The 26,008-nt window shown below is 36.9% G+C and overlaps 1 protein-coding gene and 1 long non-coding RNA gene across 5 annotated transcripts in view; one reads left to right on the forward strand and one right to left on the reverse strand.

Moving 5' to 3' along the window:
* CRPPA (CDP-L-ribitol pyrophosphorylase A) overlaps nucleotides 1-26,008 on the forward strand; it is a 468,932-nt gene that overhangs the window by 414,321 nt on the left and 28,603 nt on the right. For all 3 annotated transcript variants that reach the window (XM_070369767.1, XM_070369766.1, XM_070369769.1), the window contains 5 exons: nucleotides 8,717-8,865; nucleotides 10,537-17,399; nucleotides 17,634-17,781; nucleotides 24,499-24,557; nucleotides 25,085-25,178. The gene's annotated coding sequence lies outside the window, so the exon portion shown is untranslated. The remainder of the gene's footprint in view (nucleotides 1-8,716; nucleotides 8,866-10,536; nucleotides 17,400-17,633; nucleotides 17,782-24,498; nucleotides 24,558-25,084; nucleotides 25,179-26,008) is intronic.
* Nucleotides 16,740-26,008, reverse strand: part of LOC138987644 (uncharacterized) — a 358,883-nt gene continuing 349,614 nt past the window's right edge. The window contains exons 5-7 of one of the 2 annotated variants that reach the window (XR_011464034.1): nucleotides 25,473-25,553; nucleotides 24,292-24,444; nucleotides 16,740-16,871 (exon numbers count right to left, since the gene is read on the reverse strand). This is a non-coding gene — a long non-coding RNA (uncharacterized lncRNA). Of the gene's footprint in view, nucleotides 16,872-20,055; nucleotides 21,806-24,291; nucleotides 24,445-25,472; nucleotides 25,554-26,008 lie in introns of those variants that run through there. The other variant, XR_011464035.1, reaches the window with a different exon arrangement.

The following is a 26,008-nucleotide window of genomic DNA, read 5'->3' on the forward strand; positions in this document are numbered from 1 at the left end:
CAGAATGCAATACAATTGAAATTTTATAGTATGTAGGCTTTTCAGATGGGCTTCTGTGAGTTAGTAATACACATTTAAGTCTTTTCATGGCCCAATAACTCATTTCTATTTAGTAATGAGTAATAATCTATTGCCTGAATGTACTGCAGTTTACATATCCATTCACCTACTGAAGGACATCATGGTTACTTCCATGTTTTAGAAATTAACGAATAAATTTCTATGCACATATGTGTCAGGTATTCGTTTGGATGTGTTTTCAACTTTTAGGAGTAAATAACCACCATTAAGTGTGATACGAGCTGTGGGCTTTTTGTAGATTATTTATTAAGGATGTTCACCCCCTCACTCACTGACAGTTTTATCATAAATGGGTGTTATTTTGTGAAATGCCTTTTTATGTATCTATTGATAAAATCATGTAATTTTTATTTTTCAATCTGTTGATATGATAGATTATATTGATTTTCAAAAGTGGAATTAGCCTTGCATATCTGGGATAAATCCTAATTGGTTGTGGTGTATAATTCTTTTAATACATTGTTGAATTCAAATTGCTAATATTTTCTTGAGGATTTTTGTATTTATTTTATGTTCATGAAAAATATTGATCGTTAGTTTTCTTAAGGTGTCTTTGTCTTGTTTCAAAATTATGGTAATAGTAGCTTCAAAAGTGAGTTAGTGAAGTACTTTCTTTTCTTCTATCATCTGAAAGAGATAATAGAAAATTGGTATAGTTTCTTCTTTAACTGTTTGGAAATATTTACCAGTGAACCCATCTGGGCCAGGTGCTTTCTACTTTTGAAAGCTGTTAACGATTGACTCGATTTCTTTAAAATAGATATAAATCTACTCAGATTATCCAGGTCTGTCTGTGTGAATTCTGGCAAACTGTGTGTTTCATGGAATTGGTCCATTTCATCTTGGTTTTCAAACTGTTGGGAGTAGTATTGTCCATAGTATTCCTTTATTACCCTTTTAATGTACACGGGATCTGTACTGGTGCTTCCTCTTTCATTTCTGATAATAGTAGTATATATCTCTCTTACTCTTAGTCTGGATAGAAGCCTATCAATTTTATTAATCACTTAACAGAACATTTTAAAGTAACTATTGTTGTTTAGTTCTAAGTCACGTCCAACTCTTTTGTGACCCCATGGACTGTAGCCCACCAGGCTTTAATACAGGAGTGGGTTGCCACTTCCTTCTGCAGGGGATCTTCCTGACTGAGGAATCAAACCCACATCTCCTGTGTTTGCAGGTGGATTCTTTACCACTGAGCCCCCAGGGAAGCTCCAAAATCAACTACATTCCAATACAATTTGTTTTAATGAAAATACATTTGTGACTCTTTGTAAAGAAACAACTTTTGGTTTCATTGATATTCTCTATTGATTCCTTATTCCATAAGTCAATTTTATTGATTTATGCTCTTTGCTGAGGTTGTTCAGTTGCTCATCGTGTTTGACTCCTCGTGACTCCATGGACTGCAGCACACCAGGTTTCCCTGTCCTTCACCGTCTCCTGGAGTTTGCTCAAACTCATATCCATTGTCAGTAGTGCCATCCGATCATCTTATCCTCTGTCGTCCCTTTCTCCTCCGGAAATCTTTTATTTATTTATTTTTTCTGCTTATGTTGGTTTTAATTTTCTCTTTTTTCCTAGTCTGCTGAGTTGGAAACTTAGATGGTTGATTTTTAAATCTTTCTTATTTCTAATATATTCATTTGATACTATAACTTTTCCTCCAAGCACTACATTTTCTGCATCCCCACACATTTTGATAAGCTGGATTTTCATTTTGTTTGAAATCTTCTTAAATTTCTTTTGAGATTTCTTCTTTGACCCATATGTTATTTAGAAATATATTGTGTAATCTCCATATATTTTGGGCTTTCCTCAAATACAGTTATCTTTCCCAAATGTCTTTGTGTTATTGATTTCTAGATTAATCCCATTGTGTCTAAGAGCAGGCATTTAATGATTCCTGTCTTTTTAAATATATTTTAAAGGTGTGTTTTATGGCCCCGAATATCATCTATCTTGGTGAAGTTTCCATGTGAATTTGAGAAGGATGAGTATTTTTTTGTTGGATGAAGTAACATATGCATGTTAATTATAATCCATTGATTGATGGTGTTGCTGAGTTCTGCTCTGTCTGAAATTAATATACCTACTTTTGCTTTCTTCTGAGTAGTGTTTTTATGGTATACTTTTCTCCATCTATTTACTATTAATTTATATTTGTCTTTATATTAAACGTGGCTTTCTTGTAGAGAGCATATACAGGATCTGTGTTTATAGATCCACTCTGACAATCTCTATCTTTTGATTGGTGCATCACATCCACAGTGATGATTGATAGAGTCTGACTCATATCTACCATGTCCATCATCATTTTCTAGCAGTTGTCCTTGTTCCCATTTTTGTCTGATTCTGCTACATGTTGATTCTTCTGGTTTTCCTTCATGGTGCCTGATTTCCTACGTGTTTGGTGATTTTGAGTATGAGTTCAAATTTTTTAAGGCCTTAGTATGATTGGTATCCCTCAGAAAAGATATGAAGTTTTTGACTGCCTATACTTACTACTAATGTTGGACCACTTAAAAATAAATTCATGACTTAAAATTTTTATGCTTTCTAAGTGATATATCATTGATTTGTAAAATTCATTGAGAAACTATTTGTACTTACGAATTCTTAAGAGAGTTAATTTTTTTAAGTTAGAGGATAATTGCTTTACAATGTGGTATTGGTTTCTGCCATAAAACAACATGAATCAGCCGTAGGTTTACATATGCCGCCTCTGTCTGGAACCTTTCTCACCTGCTACCCTATTCCACCCATCTAGGTTGTCACAGAGCCCTGGGTTGATCTCTGTGTTATACAGCAACCACCCACTAGCTATCTGTTTCACATATGGTAATGTATATGTTTCAGTGCTATAAAGAGAGTTGTTTTTTTCCTCTGCCAGCACCAAGTGTCAATTCAGGCAGTTTTTATTTTTATCATTAGCAGAAAAGGTGTAGGTGGTGGTGTTAGAAGTTGGAGGGGTGGGGTGAGGACGGGGAGGTATGAGATTGTAGAAGACAGTGTTCACTTATATATTAATCAAGAACATGGCACCATGTCTCTCCAGTTTATGTAGGAAAATCATCTGTAAGAGTTCCATATTGGCTTGGCTCTGGGGTCTATTTTAAGTTTCTCATGACGTGAAATCTTGAAAACGGTAGTTCAAGATTATCTGGGTTTAACAAATATCTTCAAGGTAAAGCCAAGTTTTTGCTTCACCTAATCCTTATCTCTTAATAGCATACCCACAAATTTAACTGATGCTGTGTACACTGTATCCAGCATTTTTAGCTATTTTCAGGGCAAGTTATGTTTTGGTATCTAGGCTGCCCAACTGCCACAAAATTAATTCTCCGCACCCACTTTTTGTTGTTCTTTTAAAATTCTCCTTTACTTTCTTTCACTGTTATGAGTGTATTCTTTATTGTTGTTGTTTTTGTTGTTATTGTTTTACTGTGATTTTAGGTGGGGTTCTACAAGAAAGGAAAGCAAATATGTGTGCTCAAACGCCTTAAGCTAGAAATTATTAAAAGTCAAACTTTAGTTAGAAACTGTTTTTTGTAAAGGGAAGACAGTAACTATTAAAAATGAATATTTTTCATTATTTTGAAAGTGCGGTTTTAAGTAGATTAGTGGGTTTCTTTTTTTTTTTTTTTTAATTTTATTTTATTTTTAAACTTTACAATATTGTATTGGTTTTGCCAAATATCGAAATGAATCTGCCACAGGTATACATGTGTTCCCCTTCCTGAACCCTCCTCCCTCCTCCCTCCCCATACCATCCCTCTGGGTTGTCCCAGTGCACCAGCCCCAAGCATCCAGTATCGTGCATCGAACCTGGACTGGCGACTCGTTCCATATATGATATTATACGTATTTCAATGCCATTCTCCCAAATCATCCCACCCTCTCCCTCTCCCACAGAGTCCAAAAGACTGTTCTATACATCAGTGTCTCTTTTGCTGGTTTCTATATTGGACTGGATATATGAATGTTTAGAATATAACAGTTAACATTATGCTAATGTGATTAGATATATGTATACAAGTATATACATAATTTGTTTTTTCAACAAATTAAAAAATCTTTTTAAAGCATGTGTTATATACCACATACCAAATGAAGATAATTCATAGAAAGTATATTACTCAATATAAGAATTAGAATATTTTCATTTGAAATGTATTTAAAGAATTGGATGAAGCACAAGCTGGAATCAAGATTGCTGGGAGAAATATCAATAACCTCAGATATGCAGATGACACCACCCTTTTGGCAGAAAGTGAAGAACTAAAGAGCCTCTTGATGAAAGTTGAAGAGGAGAGTGAAAAAGTTGGCTTAAAGCTCAACATTCAGAAAACGAAGATCATGGCATCCGGTCCCATCACTTGATGGCAAATAGATGGGGAAAAAGTGCCTGACTTTATTTTTGGGGGGGCTCCAAAATCACTCCAGATGGTGACTGCAGCCATGAAATTAAAAGACACTTACTCCTTGGAAGGAAAGTTATGACCAACCTAGATAGCATATTCAAAAGCAGACATTACTTTGCCAACAAAGGTCTGTCTAGTCAAGGCTGTGGTTTTTCCAGTAGTCACATATGGATATGAGAATTGGACTATAAATAAAGCTGAGCACCGAAGAATTGATGCTTTTGAACTGTGGTGTTGGAGAAGACTCTTGAGAGTCCCTTGGAATGCAAGGGGGTCCAACCAATTTATCCTAAAGGAGATCAGTCCTGAGTGTTCATTGGAAGGACTGATGCTAAAGCTGAAATTCCAATACTTTGGCCACCTGATGTGAAGAGCTGACTCATTTGAAAAGACCCTTATGCTGGGAAAGATTGAGGGCAGGAGGAGAAGGGGACAACAGAGGATGAAATGGTTGGATGGCATCACGGAGTTGATGGAAATGAGTTTGGGTAAACTCCAGGAGTTGGTGATGGACAGGGAGGCCTGGAGTGCTGCGGTCCATGGGGTCTCAAGGAGTTAGACAGGACTGAGTGACTGAACTGAACTGATGGATACTTTTCTATTTTTTAATGTTGTTCATAATTATTATTTGAAGCTAGTTATATAAATATAGATTTTTTAAAATTTTATTTTTAAACTTTACAATATTGTAATAGTTTTGCCAAATATCGAAATGAATCCACCACAGGTATACCTGTGTTCCCCATCCTGAACCCTCCTGCCTCCTCCCTCCCCATACCCTCCCTCTGGGTCGTCCCAGTGCACCAGCCCCAAGCATCCAGTATTGTGCATCGAACCTGGACTGGCGACTCGTTTCATACATGATATTATATGTGTTTCAATGCCATTCTTCCATATCTCCCCACCCTCTCCCTCTCCCAGAGTCCATAAGACTGATCTATACATCAGTGTCTCTTTTGCTGTCTCGTACACAGGGTTATTGTTACCATCTTTCTAAATTCCATATATATGCGTTAGTATACTGTATTGGTGTTTTTCTTTCTGGCTTACTTCACTCTGTATAATAGGTTTCAGTTTCATCCATCTCATTAGAACTGATTCAAATGTATTCTTTTTAATTGCTGAGTAATACTCCATTGTGTATATGTACCACAGCTTTCTTATCCATTCATCTGCTGATGGGCATCTAGGTTGCTTCCATGTCCTGGCTATTATAAACAGTGCTGCGATGAACATTGGGGTACACGTGTCTCTTTCCCTTCTGGTTTCCTCAGTGTGTATGCCCAGCAGTGGGATTGCTGGATCATAAGGCAGTTCTATTTCCAATTTTTTAAGGAATCTCCACACTGTTCTCCATAATGGCTGTACTAGTTTGCATTCCCACCAACAGTGTAAGAGAGTTCCCTTTTCTCCACACCCTCTCCAGCATTTATTGCTTGTAGACTTTCGGATCACAGCCATTCTGACTGGCGTGAAATGGTACCTCATAGTGGTTTTGATTTGCATTTCTCTGATAATGAGTGATGTTGAGCATCTTTTCATGTGTTAGCCAGCCATCTGTATGTCTTCTTTGGAGAAATGTCTATTTAGTTCTTTGGCCCATTTTTTGATTGGGTCATTTATTTTTCTGGAGTTGAGCTGTAGGAGTTGCTTGTATATTTTTGAGATTAGTTGTTTGTCAGTTGCTTCATTTGCTATTATTTTCTCCCATTCTGAAGGCTGCCTTTTCACCTTGCTAATAGTTTCCTTTGTTGTGCAGAAGCTTTTAAGGTTAATTAGGTCCCATTTGTTTATTTTTGCTTTTATTTCCAATATTCTGGGAGGTGGGTCATAGAGGATCCTGCTGTGATGTATGTCGGAGAGTGTTTTGCCTATGTTCTCCTCTAGGAGTTTTATAGTTTCTGGTCTTACGTTTAGATCTTTAATCCATTTTGAGTTTATTTTTGTGTAAGGTGTTAGAAAGTGTTCTAGTTTCATTCTTTTACACGTGGTTGACCAGTTTTCCCAGCACCACTTGTTAAAGAGATTGTCTTTAATCCATTGTATATTCTTGCCTCCTTTGTCAAAGATAAGGTGTCCATATGTGCGTGGATTTATCTCTGGGCTTTCTATTTTGTTCCATTGATCTATATTTCTGTCTTTGTGCCAGTACCATACTGTCTTGATGACTGTGGCTTTGTAGTAGAGCCTGAAGTCAGGTAGGTTGATTCCTCCAGTTCCATTCTTCTTTCTCAAGATCGCTTTGGCTATTCGAGGTTTTTTGTATTTCCATACAAATTGTGAAATTATTTGTTCTAGTTCTGTGAAGAATACCGTTGGTAGCTTGATAGGGATTGCATTGAATTTATAAATTGTAGATTTTTAAAAATGTATTAAGTCAAAATATCTGGAAATAATATGAAATTTTGTTATTCTTTTCTGAGCACTGGTATGATAGAGATTTCCAGCTTCAGATTAGAACACATACATTAACATTTCATGAAGAAAGGGAAACTGGATTATATTTATGATATAACAAATAGTAAAATAAATACATACTAGATAAGACTAGTTCTCTGTGGGTTTGGCCCACATAGACACATTCCCTGGACAGTTGACAACTACTCTTTTGGGAACTGTGAATATTAAAAAGAAATTATATGTGTGTGGTGGGTTTTTTGTTTTGTTTCGGGTTTCTTTTTTTTATTTATTCTTTTTTTTTTTTTTGCTACTGTCAGCTCTAAACTAGGATTGGCTATAGCTATAGCACTGTCAGAATTGGTAGCCTTTTAGGAGACATTTACCAGATGGAGAAATTAGAAGGTTTTCTTTTTTTTTTTTTTTGGTCACACCGTGTAGCATACGGGATCTTAGATCTACAATCAGGGACCAAACCCATCCCTCCTGCAGGGGAAGCACAGGGTCTTAACCACTGGATCACCAGAGAAGTCCTGTAGAAGGTATTTATTTATTATTTTTAGAAGGTATTTTAACTCAGAGATGAGAGTTTTGCAGTGGAAGTTTAGGGGTTCTACCAACAGCAAGTTCTTTCCTTGGATGACATTATAAAACAGTATAGAATCTTGCCAAGGTTTCTTGGTTATTTCTCATTGAAACAGTATGTAAATTTGGTTGAGTTATGAAAGTAATCTGTAATGTGCTCCAGTTCATTATTTTTTTATTATTAAGCATCAAGCTATCATGCATAGCTTCTTAGCAATGAATTTAAGTGAATAAATTGAAAATGTGATATATTTGCATGATCACACTAAAGCACTATCTTATAGAATATAATTTCTTTATTAAAAGTAATAAATAATAATAAGTTATAATTTATTGAAAGTATAGATGAACATTAGCTGTAGCTACCTATTTCCTACCATGGTTTTTGGTGGTTTTATTTTCTCATGGAATAACACCCATAAGTGCACCCAATTTAAGACACAAAAAAGGTGGAAGTCCTACTGTTAAAAAAAAAATTATTAGCATAAAACAGCATGTCATTTTATTTTACTTTAATGTTCAAAATAATTTCTTCATATTTAGAAAGATGACATCACATAGCATTATAAGACACTATGTTGCAGTTAATAAAAATTTATTAGTAGATTCAAGTTTAAGAATGATCTACATTTTTCTCTGTAGTATAGCAAGCACAGGGTTATCCTTATCAAAATATCACCCTTATTTATTTGTAGTTCTATGTAATTTCTTATGAGTAGGAGAAAGTTTGAATTGAGTTAAACCAGATATAGAGTAGATTGCATTCACTCTCAGATATACCCATGGGAATGCTTTGTTCTCAGTTTCTCATAGAATTTTATATTCTCACTGTTGTATACTTACTTTTTTTTTTTTCATTTTTGTACATTTCCATCAGACTATAAGCTTCATGAAGGCAAGACTGAACTTGTCTGGTTCATGTTATAGCCCCAGCACTTATCATAGAATTACTGTCTCTCAAAACAAGCTCTCAGTTGGTAGTTACTGAAGGGATACTTGACTTAGCAAATTACTTTTTAATATAAGATAAGTTTTTACATTTTTTTTCTGTAGTGAATACACTCAGAATATCTGTTCCATGCAGATGGCTAAGGAAAACAGAAAAACAATCAGGAGAAAATACAGGTATACATGGTTTTCTAAGCTTCCAGGTGCTTACACCCTCACCTACAAAGTTTGGTTTCATTGATTTAGGCTCTGGGTGTGCTCACTCGACTTTGTTTTTGTAGTTGTGCTCGGCTGAGTCTCACGGCTATAGATGGAGCAAAGGAGCTAAAATGAAGTAGGAATTGGAAGAACAGAGGAGAAAAACTGGATTTTTGCCACCAATATTCATCCTTCACTTACCCTGAAGACCATTTTCTAAGACGGAGGCATGGTAGGTCTCCTTAGAAATAACTGACGAGATTAAGGAACAAAGAATACAAGCCAAATGTCCTGTAAATCGAGGAGCAAGGCTGTCTGATCCAAGCAGACACTGTTATGACATCCTGTACCTGGATTCATAAAATTCCCTATGGGAACCACATAATTCAGGCCAAGGATACCTCTGGAAACATTTGTCATTTGTTCAGCTTTCAAGAATGGCTTTGTGTTAGATTTGCAGTGAGTGGCATTGAATATTATAGTTTTGGTAAATGTCGAGAGTATCATAATGTAAATTGCTTATTTCAAAATGACATTTTTCTATGCCTTAGTAGCTTCTTAAACTTTCACCAATGTTAATAATTCAATTTGGAGACATGTCTGACTGGGAGAGAATTCTCTCTCCCACGAGTCACTTCAATCACCTTCCTAGTTGATGGAGCAAAAGTACCCATTTCAAAAGTGAGTGTAGAAATGCAGCAGAGTGAATGGAAGAACTCGATGAGAAAGTTGAACTGGATGCTAGTCTTAGCTCTGTCACTTAGTATATATGTGATACTGAGTTATAAATAGCTGTTCTGCTCCTCAGTGTCAGACTCTGTATTTATGATCCTTCCTACCTCACCTACTTCCTTAGAAATAAGGTCATGAACATGACATCTCATTATACTCCAAGATGCAACACACGTTTGAGATGTTACACTTCAGTATCAAGGTTAAGTGTCAAAAGAACTCAATAATGATGTCATTCAGAAACAGGATTTGGAAGGATAATGGCTATGAAAATAAGAAGGTAAGAGAATGATGGTTCAAAGGGAAGAAGCAGCACCTATAACAGTGTAAGAATCAGAAGTCCTAAACTGAAAATCTGCAACTAGGAGGAAACAAAGATGAGAGGTCTGGATCCATCTGTGATTTTTGTTCCTCTGGCCAAGAACTACAGTATTATTTCTTAAGTGAAGCCTGTTGTTGCTTAAGATTGCCAAAGAGTGACTTACAAGCCCGGGAAGACTTTTCCTAAAAGTCTTTATTGGTTGACTTTTCTGTAATGGTTCAGTTCAGTCACTCAGTTGTGTCCGACTCTTTGCAACCCCATGAATTGCAGCACGCCAGGCCTCCCTGTCCATCACCAACTCCCGGAGTTCACTCAGACTCACGTCCATCAAATCGGTGATGCCATCCAGCCATCTCATCCTCTGTCATCCCCTTCTCCTCCTGCCCCCAAATGGTAATCAATTAAAAATATTTTTACTTGGGCCCTTGACTAAGACAGTCTTGTGGAGCCTAGATGCTGTAGCCAAGAAGAAAAAACAAACCATCCAAAGCATCTCAGGTGCTTGGTCATTATGGACTTGTTTCTTCACATGGAAGATGAGACCCTCAAAGCAACAATGCCAAGTAATGGAATAGAGCTAAGACTTCTTAAGTGAAATAATACAATTTTGAGGGGGAAATTGATGGCAACTAGGCATAGGTTTTTAGTAAGCATTTTAACTAGGAAAGCATGGGGAAATCTCTTAAAACCTCATTTTCTTTTCTTTTTTTTTAAGCATTTGACCACATACTTTTAACTGTATGACATTGAAGATTACATAAGCTTAACTTTAGGCAATGCTGTAGCTTCAGTTTATAAGGAATTCAGATGATAGTCTCTTTCTCTTTTTTCTTTATTTTTTCTTTGAAGAAAGGAAAGAAGGATCATTTAAAGCAAAAAATGGCTTCCATTTATCTCTTACACGACATCAATAAAACAGACGTACCAGGTAGGTCCTCAGGTAAGTGGTTCTGTGGTATATTTTTTAAGTGTTTTCCATATCACACCTACCAGTATCCCTCTTAGAATTATGCTTTAGACATTACTTGGGTTGCAAAAAACACTAATATACTTTTAAGAATCCCTCAAGTTCTTCCTTTCTTGATTTCCACTTTTCCCACTCCTCTGCTATTAAAGCTATTTGAAGAGGTCTCAGTGAATAACCATTGCCATCTTCATATATTTTTGGCAGCCCACAAAATTTAAAACTCTCTTAAGCTCACACCAAAAAGTTAGGTCTTACTCATTTTGTGGCACTGAAAAATGATTACTAACATGATAAATAAAAAAACATAGTAACGTAAAGAGTTTTTGAGGGGGAATTTTCTTTATCTCTCAAGTTTTTTCCTGATAAAATAAGAACAATGCTCAAAAGAAAAAATATTGTGGTTTCATTAGAATTATGTTCCTTGAAATGTGCAATAATATTCTCATGGTCAAGTGTTTATTTCATGACAAAAATGAGGAATGTTAGTGCATTACTCTGCATTGTAAAGTGTGACAAGTTCAGAGTAAGCTAACTGGAAGCTGGGAAACCAAGGATGGATAGATCCTCGGATAGATTTTTATATTGGTGAAGAATTGCATTTGGCTTCTAGTGACAGACCTGTGTGATTTAAATATATGTGGTTATACATTTGTAAATCAAAGTATAGAGCTAGGCAGTCACTGAGTTCAGTAGCACATGAGTGTCAGGGATTCTGGGATAAATTTCTTAGCCTTCTACTCAGTCCCCACATGGCTGCTAGACCTCAGGACCATACCAGCAGTTTTTGAAAAAGAAGAAAAGGAGGGGTTTTTGTCAGCTTAATAAACTTTTCCAGAGGTCTCATCCAACTGTTTATTACATCTTCCTTATGAGATATGCTTACATCTTACTGTCTTCCCTATGAGCAATCGAGACTGTAAGAGACAGTCTCTTCCACATCTCTCTCCTAGATTCTGGTGGATTTCTAGGAGTTTTAATGTTCGTTCTTTATAGATGCCTCACCCTGGTCTCAGCCTTCATCTGTACATGGTGTCCTGCTTTTATCTTCACATACTGTTTGACTCCATGCAAATTTCTTATTTTATGAGAACACCATTCATATTGGATTAGGGCCCTAATGACTTCATCTTAACTTAATTACATCTTCAAAGACCCTTCCCAAATGAGACCATACTGGGAGTTAGAACCTCAACATATACTTTTGAGGGAACATAATTCAATATGTAACAGTTGGTGTGCAAATTGCTTAATCAGAAAAATGAAACTGCAGCCTCCACATTGAAACAACCTTTTTTTCCCCTCCATTTTATGAAGAAATGATATACTATAGGGATATTTAAGCATTTTAAGTGCCAACTAAGTAGCATACATTGGAAATACGGCTTTTAGTACATTATTATGAAAATATACTGTAAGTCTAGATTACAGGTGGGTTGCTCCTGACTCTGAAGATACAGATTTACTTCATGTTATAACTGTACGATTAACCAGTGTTGACTATAACAGCTCACTTTTCTCAAAATAACACTTTTTTGAAATTTTTTTCATTTCCAAATATACTGAAAACTATATACTAAATAGTACATTTCCAGAGACAGAGTTGCCACTTAGTTAACACAATCATTTCTAATATCTTTTGCAACAAATTCAAATTGAGCATCATGTTTGGATGAAACAAAACATTGTTGTTCTGTGTTAGTATGCCAGGTGAGAAGATGTAGCATCCTTTGAATCTTTAGTCTCTTCTGTACATGTTCCCATGTGTCTCCACATGTTCCACTGTTTTTAGGTTTAGCCTTTATTTTTGTCACAGTCTTAAGAAAAAGAAATCCTTTTCCAGGATTTAATTGTGCCACCAAAAAGACAAGGTCAAGGTTTGAACTCTGGTGCCTGTGAATAGGAGTTTATTTTGAAGTAGGTCTTTGTAGATGTAATCAACTCATGATAAGATCATAATGGAGGGTGGATGCTCATCAAATGATAGATGTCTTCCTAAGAAGAGGGGAATTTGGACACAGAGGGAGAAGACCATGGGAAGACAGAGACAGAGAATAAAATGATGCATCTACAAGCCAAGGAATGCCAAGGATTACAGGGAATCTCCAGAAGCTCAGAGAGTGGCCTGGGACAGATTCTCCCCTGGAGACTCCAGAAAGCTTGCCAAGACTTTTGGACTTAATTTTAGACCTTTGGCTTACAGAACTATGAGAGAATTAATGTCTGTTGTTTCAAACCACCCAGCTTGTGCTAGTTTCTTATGGCAGCCCTAGGAAACTAATATGTCCAGTATATCCAACTGTGATGTCAAATTCCTGTCTGAAGATAAGCACCAACTGCCATCCTTGAAGCTCCGCCTGCCTTAGTGAGTAAAGTAAACTTCATGACAATTTGTGTTCAGACTTTGTTTTACTTTCACACTGCGGTTTGTGTTTATTCACACTGTTTATATAAACTTGTTTTCATTGTTCACTTGAGAGAGATATATATATATATATATATTCCAGTCTATAAAATTTTTTTTGAGTATTTTGGATTGGGATGATATACCTTGTAATTTCTTTAAAATTAAGGAACTTTGCTTTCAATTTATGACTTTTCACTTTTAGGACAAGGTTTTGAGGAACAAAATTAAAATCATTAAATGAGCCATAGAGTTTACTATTAATGTATGATTCTGATGATCACAACCTGAATAAAGAAAAAAGATATTTCTAGCAAGAATAAGGTAAGTGGTCATGTTGGTTTCCTGGGAAAATAATAATGTATTCTTGGAAGCACCACTAATTATTCATAAATTTTAAAAATACCTGTATAAAGAGCAAGGAAGCACATGAATTTGTCAGGGAAAGAAAAGAGCAAAGCAGGAAATGAGGAAGATGTGACTTATGGAAAAGCAGCAGTAAGAAGAGGCATGAAAATGAAGTGAAAGTCGCTCAGTCATGTCTGACTGTTTGCGACCCTATGGACTATACAGTCCAGTGAACTGTCCAGGCCAGAATACTGGAGTGGGTAGCCTTTCCCTTCTCCAGGGGATCTTCTCAACCCAGGGACAGAACCCAGGTCTCCTACATTGCAGGCAGATTCTTTACCAGCTGAGCCACAAGAGAAGAGGAGGCAGAGTGAGAAGTAACTGAGGAAAGTGTATTTTTACCATCATTCTTGCTCTCTGACAACTTTAGTTTTCAGCTCTGTTTATCAGATTGTTGTATAATTTATCAAATTTATTTTTTAGGCTTTCATATTTCATAATTTGTTGTTTAAAAAATACTTGCTAATCCCCTCACATCTTTCAGTTGTTTGTCCAGATATCACCTTGTCAGGCAGTCCACTGACTGCTCACATTCTGTGACCTGACAGCCCTCCCCGGTCCCTGTACTTCAGAGCTCTCTAGTCCTGTTCCACCTATTTATCTTATCATCATGCTTATCGCCTTCTAGGAAGATTTGTAGTTTACTTATTGTTTTTACTTCAGTCTGCCTCCACCTCCTTCTCCTAAAACAGAAGCTCCTTGAATTCACATATCTTAGTCACTGATGAATCCCAAAAACCTAAGGCTGTCTGCTGTATAACAGATGCCCAATGGTTACTTCATTTTTTAAAATGAGTAAGTATATTTTCTTTAAAATTAATAACCTGAACCTATTGTGGCACTTACGGGACTATGTTTTACTCGGTATGTATGTGTGTGTGTGTGTGTGTGTGTGTATTTGTGTGTATGTGTATGTGAGTAATGAGTAAAACACACACACACACACATATATATATATATGAAATGAATAAAAAAGTGAAAGTGTTAGTCACTCAGTTGTGTCCAACTCTGTGACCCTACCTGACCTACCTGCCCATGGGATTCTCCAGGCAAGAATACTGGAGTGGGTTGCCATTCCCTTTTCCAGGGGATCTTCCCAACCCAGGGATAGAACCCAGGTCTGCTTCATTGCAGGCAGATTCTGCAATTTTATATATATATATACACATATATATATATACACACATACACACACACATATATTTGCATATTGGGCTGGGAGTTTGGTGGCGTGTGTATTCTCATTTTATCAGTTGACATGGAATTATATGTGTTTACGGAGGAGTTGTTGCTTGAGCTGATGCTTGCCTTCTGAAATGTCTCTATAACATAGTTTAGTAAAATGTTAACAAATCCCAATGAAACACATCTGCTCTACTGTTGTCTCCAACTCCTGGTCTCTTCAAACTTTTAAAACTGTCATAGACTACTGGAAACATGACTGCATTTGAAATTAGTTCAATAAAACAGTAGTTGCAGATGCATCATTAAGGGTTTAAAACCAAATTTTCGGCCAAAGGGAATGGCTTGTAAATGTCTGGCCATGACTCCAGTGGTGTAGAAGGAAGTTTTCTGGCAATGAGGGAAGTGGGGCTCCCTGCTCGCTGACACATAAATGACTAAATTCGAGAGTTTTCTTCATGTGTCTGCTCACCAATGGATGTGTAACTGGATGCTAGTATTGCAGTGCACTTGTAGGTTAAAATCCAGGAGGTGATGAAAGACAATCTACGGTAATAGAATTGGAGGAACTCGGGGGATTGGATCAACCAGGTACAGTCTTACTGCTCCCTCTTTTTCACTTTATATAAGCATTTTTTCCCTACAATCTAGAAAGTACAGTGCGAGTGCTTTCCAATGTAATTGATGGCCCCGTCTGGCATAAGTGATTCCACATGGTGGCTGATGAACGACTCTTGGGTTAGCCCCTCCTCTTGTTCAAGAAACAGACAAATTAGCAGACTTTTCTCTCTTCTCCATAGAACTATCATTCGCACATCAGTTTATCTATCTTAGATGAAATTTTAAATATTTTATAAGCTGGTGAACCCTCTTGTTCTTGGTTTTGGGGGAAAGTGGAGTCTCATAAATAGAATTGCCTTACCTTCTCGGTCATGGGGTTGATGGATGGTCGGAGGGAAAGCAGCATCCCGGGTTTTTCAGAGGCATGTCTCTGCTTAGATCAGATTATATGGTGACTTGCAGTGTAACTATACTAGTATCTCTTTACACAAGAAAAATTTCTTTTAAATAACAGTATCAATTTGGGGTTGCTCAAGGGAGTTAGTAGAAAGGCTTAGAACATGGCAGTAGTAATATATACTCACAAGGTCAAAAATTCTCAGCTTGAGAATGGTTCAGTGTGCTCATTCATCACTTTCCACTTTTGCTCATGTACAAGACACCCAACCAGGTGTAAATTAAAACTACTGTACTAGCATGATCAGGCTTTAAAAAAAAGTATCAAATCCCAATTTACTGCTGTCAATTCACATAAAGATATAATCTTTATGTTGTAGATATTTCTGATTGTGTTGTTCCCAAAACTCAAGGACAGAAACAAACTGAATGATAAGCAGTGTCAATCTTGCATATATATAACAAATATCACCTAAAAATTATAATGCACTATATATATAATTACCTAGTTAATTTTATATACAAACACTGATTAAAATAATCAGAATTTACCAAGAATCCGACAAAGACAACTGAGAAGAAACAAAGTTAAAGGTTTCTTTAATCTACTGGGTAGGCGAGATTGGAGAGATGGCTTTTACAACATTTTTAGGAAAATTCACAGCTGAGGATTCATAGCTGTGATGCTCAGATGAGGACAGCTGATACTCACGCATGTTACTGAAGCCAAGTGGTGGGAGGATATACCGCATCCAAGCTGTTTCCATGAGTGCACAGGCTCTGGCTTGTTTTCTCAAGACTGGAGAAGACATCACACATTCTTTTGGAAGTTGAGTCCAAACCAAAACTCCACTAGATCTCCTGTCCTGCCTGTGTGGTCTGGGTGACCCACTTTAGCTTGACAGAGCTCTGGGAAATTTGATATGTCTACATCCAGTTTAAAGGTTACTCCTGGGTGGTCCTTAGCAGTTAATAGAATTTGATTCTGGGGCCATCATGTGAGATTCAGAGAAGTCCAAGAATCTGGGCCTGGACAAGATCCAGTCTGTTAAGAATGGTGATTACTCCTGAGCATTTCAATATATAAATTGGCAGAACTAGAGCTGTTCTGGGAGAATGTACAGATAACACCAGACACACCTCACCAGCCGTCTGCAGCCATCTTGCTTAGCATCTTCCAAGGCAGAACTCAAGACACCATGTTTTCAGATTGAGCAATAATTATGCATTGAGGAAGCTGTTCAGAACTTTCCAGGAATGGCCTTATGGCTAGAAAAGACACAAAGACATTTGCCTTAATCTATTTAGATTCAATGACTTCTCTAAATAATATAAATTTTTTTATTAAGTGTAATTGCTTTACAATGTTATGTTATGTTTCTGCTGTACAGTGAAGCAAATCAGTTCTATGTATATCCACACACCCTCCCTCTTGAGCCTGCCTCCCACCCCAACCTCCATCCCACCTTACCCCCATCCCTTCCCTCTAGGTCATCCCAGAACACCAAGCTGTGAATACAAGCAGCTTCCCATGAGCTATCTATTTTACACATGGTAGTGTATATATGTCAATTCTTAATTACATGTATATTAATAAAAGAATGGAGATGTGGCAAATCTAGAAATCATTTATATTTTACTATTAAAAAATAATGGGTTGTGGAAAGAGCATGTGCTTTGGAGACACCCAGGCCTGAATTTGAATACTCACTCCCCATTTACAGGCTGAGAGACTTGGGGCATTATCCCAAGAGCAGAAAATATCAAGGATTATTCAAAAAGTGTTCAGATATATTTGTAAGTGTCAGTCTTTTAAGAAAACCAACAATGTTCCAATCGTAAAAACCTGCTTAAAATCGCATGCTGCCTCTGGTATCTGTCTGCATGGCAATCATCAGCATGTAACATAAATGTATATTTTACACATGTACCTTGCTTGCTCCCTGTCTCCCCTTCCACTTTATCCCTAAAAGTAAAACTTCATTGTTTCAGGAATTTATTGTCCGATGTTGTTTACCATTGTATCCTTAGGAACTGCAATAGAGACTGGCGCATAGCATCAACTGAAGTATTCTGATGGTGGCAAAAGTGACCAAGGCCTGACCGTCCTTTCTGCAATGGTGCTCTGGGAGTCAGTGCTTCAGGCCCACTTAGAGCTCTCCTGCCCTGCAACAATTTGGTAAGTACCAATTCGTCTTTTGCTGTTTAAAATTGCTTAAGTTAGGTTGATTTTTCTGAGATTGGACCATGGTTATAATTTAGTAAAGTGATTATTCAGAAATAGCAGTTCTGTGAAATTCTGAGTATAAAGGCAGAAGGGTGGGGATTACTTTGTTCTTCATTTCAGATCTAAAGAGAACATTGAGAATCTTATGTAACTCTGTGGCAGATTGGGGGAGACACAAGAGCCTAGGCTCTGACTTCAGTTTGTTAAATATAAAGGTCACAAATGAGTAACTAGCTGGCAGCTGACAGACAAGCCAAGGAGAGGGGTTGTTGTTTAGTTGCTAAGTTGTGTCTGATTCTTTGTGACCCCATGGACTGTAGCCCGCCAGGCTCTTTTCTCCATGGGATTCTCCAGGCATGAATACTGGAATGGGTTGCTATTTCCTTCTCCAGGGGCTTTTCCCCACCCAGGGATCAAACCTGCGTCTTCTGCACTGGAAGGTGGAGTCTTTACCACTGAGCCACTAGGGAAACCTAAGGAGAGGGGAGGCAGGGATTCTTGTGCTTAGAAGTTCTCAGAGTAAAGACACCTGAATGATTCAACCCATACCATACATGGGCCATGCCTGAGAAAGAGCCTACATGAGATCATCTGTAGGTTCAGGGCTCTCTGAAGGGGAAATGTGATCTCAAGGGAGATTTACTGAAGAGGCCCAGACCCTGAAGCATTCTCAGTGACTATAGAAGGAGTATTAACCAGCCAAATTGGTAATCAACCCTCCTCTTCCATAGAGATGGAGATTTCTGAAGAACCTAAGAAATAGTCTGAGAGTTAGCTCTGTGTCTGCAGCATACAGGGATTACCATACCAGCTCCTAGTCACACAAAAACTGTCTCGTTCTCTTTGCTCCCTTCCTCTTCTGATGGCTGCCAACAAATAGTTGCCTCACCCATTTACTAAATACAGTTTGTGCCTCATCTCTTCCATGTAATAGGCCCCCGCATAACAGGGGTACTCAGCTTTTATTACTGAATGGAAATAGACTTTCTGATGGAGCTATATGTGAAGACTGAAGGTAACCAGAGAATTTGTTATTTATAGTGACAAATGTTTTGTAATAGCATACCATTATAACTATTTGGAGTTAAGAGATCCCTTTTCTACAATTATTGAACTATACTGAAAGTCAAGTGAGATTTGAGAAGCAAGAAAAAGAAGCCTGATTAAGGGAATAGAAAGGAACAAAATATGCAAGAATGGGAGTGACATATGAGACATAATTAGAGGTGTGATTAAAATAGTCATAAAACAATAAAACAGTATGTGTGAAGACAGTCTTTTGCAACAGATCTGAAAACCTTAGACATAGGTGACATAGATGCTTTTCTAAAAATTTAAATTCCTAAAATCATCGTAAAAATTTTTTGAAAATAATCAAAAAAGTTATTGAGAAGGTTAAAAATCTGCCATTAATAAAAGCCACTAAGACCACAGATTTTCACAGCTGGATTACATCAAATCTTCATAAAAAACAGATAATTCCTATGTTATTTAAGTTACTACAATCCACTGGAAAAAATTCTTAATATGAAACCTTATGAAGTTAGCATATAAAAACAAAAATGTAGCCTGAACTCCTATATAAATACAGATACAGAGATCTTTGTAAAATAAGAGATAGTTGTAATATCCCAAAGTCCATCAGTATAATGACTTACCTCAATCTATTTAAAAGTTATATGGTAATACCAGTACATTATGAAAGAATTATATGAATTAATAGGAATAAATTATGACAAAATAATAAACCTAAAATTAATCATTAAGTTAGAAAATTCTCATTGAAGTTAATATGAAAAATTAGATGTAAATTTCTACTGCTGCTATTGCTTTGGAATGCTAAGTAAAAAATATTAGTATAAATATTAGAAAATAGATTTTTTCTAATGACAATATTAATCTAGAAATTCAGATTCTAGTTAAAATCAGAACCAATGAAAAATAATGGATAAGAGAATTTAAGATAAAAACAAAATAAATATGTTAAGACCAAAAGGTTTTGTTTATATTATCTGTAAGCAATGGCAATGAAAGTGGAAAGATATTCATTTATAATAAAGAGTATAATATTTTCATAGATAACTTTAAAAAAAGAAAACAAAGGACATATATTTTTAAAAATCTATGAATCTTATTCACATACTAAAAGACATAAAACAATATTTAAACTATGGAAAAATATACTGTGATTTTGGATGGGAAGAATATAGTAAAAATGCCAATTATTCAATAAATTTGAGGCACTAATAAATAGAACTTCATCAAGGTTGTTTTTAGAACTGGATACAATGATATAAAACTTCACTTGGAAGAATATAAGTCTGAAACAGCCAAGGAAAGTTAGATATAGAGTCAGAAGCTGTGAAATATGCTTTATACATCAGACTATAAAGTCGCTATAATAATATCAATATGGTATTAGCCATATGGATCCATAAAAAAAGAGAATCTAGAAAATAAATGTGTGTATATGAAACTTTCATATATGGTCACATTAGCTACTCTTTGGGAAAAGAAAGACTTATTTATTAAATAGAGATGACAATTAGCTGTTTAACCAGAGGGAACTAAGTTGGGTCCACTCATGTGGAAGAATTAATATAGTAAAAATGCCAGTGGTCCCTATTATGTGTTGTTCAATGCTGTAGCCACCAGGCACAGATGTTATTTACATTTAAATAGAAATTAATCTAAATTAAATTAAAAATGATGTTTCTCAGCAGCTTCAGTCATATTTTTTAAAGTGGGGCTAGTGTTTGTTTATTGCGGAGAAGGCAATGGCAACCCACTCCAGTACTCTTGCCTGGAAAATCCCATGGACGGAGGGGCCTGGTGGGCTGCAGTCCATGGGGTCGCTAGGAGTCCGACATGACTGAGCGACTTCACTTTATTTTTTTACTTTCATGCATTGGAGAAGGAAATGACAACCCACTCCAGTGTTCTTGCCTGAAGAATCCCAGGGACGGGGGAGCCCGGTGGGCTGCCGTCTGTGGGGTCGCACAGAGTCGGACACGACTGAAGCAACTTAGCAGCAGCAGCAGCAGTGTTTATTGAGTAGTGTAGATTATAGAAGGTTTCTATGTTTGTAAAATATTTTGTGGATAGCAGAGATTTCTCTCTTTTTCCATATAATACTTCAGTTCAGTTGCTCAGTCGTGTCTGACTATTTGTGATCCCATGGACTGCAGTACGCCAGGCCTCCCTGTCCGTGACCAACTCCTGGAGTTCACTCAGACTCATGTCCATTGAGTCGGTGATGCCATCCAACTGTCTTATCCTCTGTCATCCCCTTCTTCTCCTGCCTTCAATCTTTCCCAGCATCAGGGTCTTTTCAAATGAGTCAGCTCTTCGAATCAGGTGGCCAGAGTATTGGAGTTTCAGCTTCAGCATCAGTCCTTCTAATGAATATTCAGGACTGATTTCCTCTAGGATAGACTGGTTTGATCTCCTTGCAGTCCAAGGGACTCTCAAGAGTCTTCTCCAACACCACAGTTCAAAAGCATCAATTCTTCAGCTCAGCTTTCTTTATAGTCTGTCACATCCATACATGACTACTAGAAAAACCATAGCCTTGACTAGATAGACCTTTGTTGGCAAAATAATGTCTCTGCTTCTTAATATGCTGTCTAGGTTGGTTATAACATTTCTTCTGAGGAGCAAGGGTCTTTTAATTTCATGGCTGCAGTCACCATCTGCAGTGATTTTGGAGCCCCCCAAAAATAGTCTCTCACTGTTTCCCCATCTATTTGCCATGAAGTGATGGGACCAGATGCCATAATCTTAGTTTTCTGAATGTTGAGTTTTAAGCCAACTTTTTCACTCTCCTCTTTCACTTTCATCAAGAGGCTCTTTAGTTCCTCTTCACTTTCTGCCATAAGGATGTTGTCATCTGCATATCTGATGTTATTAATATTTCTCCCAGCAATCTTGATTCCAACTTGTGCTTCATCCAGTCCAGCATTTCTCATGATGTACTCTGCATATAAATAAAATAAGCAGGGTGACAATATACAGCCTTGATGTACTCCTTTTCCTATTTGGAACCAGTCTGTTGTTCCATGTCCAGTTCTAACTGTTGCTTCCTGACCTGCATATAGGTTTCTCAAGAGGCAGGTCAGATGGCCTGGTATTCCCATATCTTTAAGAATTTCCAGTTCGTTGTCATCCACACAGTATATTATTTATAAATTGGGCTTCCCTGGTAACTCAGCAGGAGACATGGGTTCAATCTCTGGGTGGGGAAGATCCCCTGGAGAAGGAAATGGCAAGCCACTCCAGTATTCTTGCCTAGAGAATTCCATGGACAGTGGAGCCTGGTAGGGTCACAAAGAGTCGAACATGACTTAGCCACTAAACAACAATTGTTTATAAATATTCACAAACAAAAAATGAATATAAATATATGTGTACATGTACATTTAGTAGTTCCCTATTGATTTAAAATTTAAAAAATAGAAGAAAATCATAAAGGCTACTTATATAGGGATTAAGGGGAAATTGTATAACATTACAGAAGCCCAGAAAAAATAAATTAAGATACACTTGACATTAAAATTATAACTTTTGTATACACACTGATATCAGTATCAGTTAGGGTTCTTGGTTGGAAACAACATGTTCAGAAAATCAATTTTGTAGGAAAAGTGCCCAAACTCTACCAAGGAACTACTTTTGAGAAGATACTTCTGCTGCCTCTGTAGGACACTGAAGCCACGGTTCACTGTCTTGCTTTCATCATTTCCACCTTGGAGTTATGTGCAGGTGAATTTGATAGGAGCATGTTCTTGTACCCTAGTTGCAAGGGAACCTGTGAAAGTGAGTTTCTGCTTTCTAGTTGAGGAGACGGAACTCATGAGTAGAAAGTTATTCACATACAGAAAGAGTGTTCAGTAGATCTTAGAACAGACACAGACATGACAAACGTTCACTATACTAACAAAGTCAGCAGACAGATAATAAGAATTACGGGGAAAAAAACAAGGTTGCAACACAATGATGATGAGTGTTTAATGTCTATAATATAGGAGGAATCCTTACAAATTGTAAAGAAAAGGACAAGCTACTCAATAGAAAATTACATCAAAGATATGAATAGGGAATTCACAAATGAGTAAACTCAAATTTCCTGTACTTAAAATAACAATGTAATATGTATCATTTTACCATCACCAACTGACAAAATTTTTAAATTTCAGTAAATCTATTGCTGGTCAGTATAAAGGAAATGATACATTCTTTGCTACTGGAATGATAAATTATCCCCATCTTTTTGGAGAACAATTTTTAACAATGCCTTTAAAAATGTACATAACCACAACCTAGAAGCAACCACATTCTTCAGAAGTAAAAACACCACGGTATAAAAATATACATATGAGAATATTCACTGTCTTTTTCTTTTTTTTTTTTATGAGGCAAAAATCAGAAAGAATGAATGGCCTTCAACTGAGAAAAAAATATGATACAGTCACACTATGGGCTATTGAGAAGCAATTAGAAACCATGAGTAAGACCTATGCCATTTGTCTTGGGGTAATTATGACAACAAGTCGTTGAGTGAGAAAAGCAAGATGCAGAAAAGCAACCAGAACACAACACTACAGCGACCAGAACAACACACAACACACACTATAAAAAATGGCAGGCACTGAACTTTTAAAAAGAATCCTCATGGGGGAGGGTGAATTGATGAAGGTGAAGAAAGGAAACAGAGAAGTAGCAAAGCAAACAAACAGCGACAAACCTTGCAGATTAAAAACATAACCAAAAATCTCATTTACTTAACTCTCTCTACCTGAGTTATGTATATACTTGCTTAACTGTTTCTTAAAACAGTTAAGTGTTGGTCTCTAGACTTTAGAAATGTCTAAAATATATTCTTAGGTGAAAAATTATTCTAGAGTAATATGTAGAGAATGAGTCCATTAAAAAAAAAAAAGGTGTGTGTGTTTTTATGTGTTTTTACCAAAAAGATTATGCATACCTGTTTATTAATTCTGGTTTCATTAGAAAGGGTAGATTTGCCAAGCAAAGGATGGTTACTTATTATACTAATCCAGTTAATTTCAAAATTTATAATGCATTAAAAAACAAAAATTTAAGAATATGTTAACATTCTAGAATATACTATAAAGGGAATAAGCTGTATTATGATTCAGGGAATAATTGGAGACCACTGATCGAGAAGGGGGCCTTTGGGAGAGCCTCTCTGAGGACAGTGTCTGAGCTGAAACCTGAAGGATAACAATAAGGTTTATTGTGGAGAACTGGACAAAGAATTTTCTGAGTCCAGAGGCCTGATAGTTCATCTGAAGGGCAAAAAGGAAGCCAGCCGCCTGCTGTGTCGGAGACAAGTGGATGGGTTTGTGTGGATTAAGGTCAGAGAGACAGGGACTTGTAGACTACCACTAGTAATAGTCTGGGTTAAACCACTTCTGGTAGCGAATAGACTAAAGTACTTACAATGTAAAACCTTTACAACAGCTTCAAATTGCAGAGACTCCAGCCCTTCATCACTAGACTCAACTCAGTTCAGGTGAGTGTGAACTTGGATGGTGCATCTCACATTGCAGATTGCTTCCAACCATAGGCAGTAGGACCTTGTCTTAGTCCATGCTGAAACAGAATAGAAACAAAAGCATAAACTAAAACAAACTCTCCTCCCCATAGGTTGATAGAGAAGCGCTGTTATAAGCCCTGGAAGATGTTTGGTTGCTATTCTCAAAGAGGTAGGAAACAATTTAAACATTTTAAAAAGAAATGAGTCTTTGTATATATTTTACAGAAGAATTCTCTAGTTCAAAACTAGAATTATCCCAGCTTTCATGGTTAAAGTTTTAAATATCTGTATGAAATGTTAAATATCTGTATGTTTTTGTTGTTGTTCAGTCGCTAAGTCCTGACTAACTCTTTGTGACCCCATGGGCTGCGGCACACCAGACCTCCCTGTCAATATCTGTATAAAATTTTTAGCACAAATGTGAGGTGGTTTTATTCCTCCTAGTTGTTACTCTACAATTACATTTAGCTTCTCAGATGCTGGCATGAAAAAGTTTTAAGATGCTTTCAGCCAATGTTTACGGTTTTCAAGGGGAAGATGCTAGAGGAAAAAAGGAGGCAAAGAAGGTAAAATACTTAAAAGGGAATTATTTCAACTAGGAAACATGGATTAAAAGCCTGGTTAAAGGGGGAAAAGGAAACATATGTAGGTTGGAAGAATGAAAAGTAAAGTCAATGGTTTGATGTTTTATTGAAGATGAAGAATTCTTGCAAAATGAGTACCTGAGACTGAAAACTGAATGAACGCAGGTGGCAGCCGGAGAAGGGAGTGACTGATTTTAAGATTTCAGGTATGGTGAGTTACTGCTGATACAGCCAGCATCACTGGCTGGGAGGGGGCGGAGGAACAGGTGACTGAAGGTAAGGAAGGGCTCTGACAGGCAGAGGAAATAGTTCATCCATAGGCCTCCTACAGTTACCAAAAATGATGGCATGAACCAAACTGGAGAAGAGAATGAGTCAAGAGTAAATGTAAGGGAGTAACTGGGTCAAAATATGAGACTAAGAAGGAGATGTAGTGGGTGGTTTAGTCTGGTGGTGCAAGCTGCAAATGGGAGGGGGGTGATACACAACCAATGCCTTACCTTCTTCTGGTACGTGCTACTTGGGGTGTACTAGAAAAATACATCCTCTGTGTCAGACAAGGGAAACAGTATCATCAGGACCTAAGGTAAGAAGTTAAAGATGATGTTCAGAGAAGAGTTTGAATTGATATGGGATCCTCAGGATAACATATTCTTAGGATTGGCTACCTAATTTTTCAGGGCCCAAGGCAAAATGCAAACGCAGGACATCATATTCAAGAATCACACACATACTCACTCCTATGAATACTATTCAGCCATGAGGAAAAAGGAGATCATGATATGTGTGAAAATACGGATGGACCTTTAGGTTTTATGCTAAGTGAAAGCCAAGCAGAGACAAATTCTGCTCTGTAAGGTATCATATATATGTGGAATTGAAAAACAAAACAGTAAAACTCATACAAATAGAGAACTGAAAAGGAGTAGCCAAAGGCTGAAGGCTGGGGAAAGTGGGAAGAGCTTGGTAAAAGGGTATAAACTTTCAGCTGTTAGGTGAATAAAGTCTGAAGATCTAAAGTAAAGCAGGGTGACTG

The sequence above is a fragment of the Bos mutus genome, chromosome 4, assembly GCF_027580195.1.
Source record: "Bos mutus isolate GX-2022 chromosome 4, NWIPB_WYAK_1.1, whole genome shotgun sequence".
In the NCBI taxonomy this organism is placed as follows: domain Eukaryota; kingdom Metazoa; phylum Chordata; class Mammalia; order Artiodactyla; family Bovidae; genus Bos; species Bos mutus.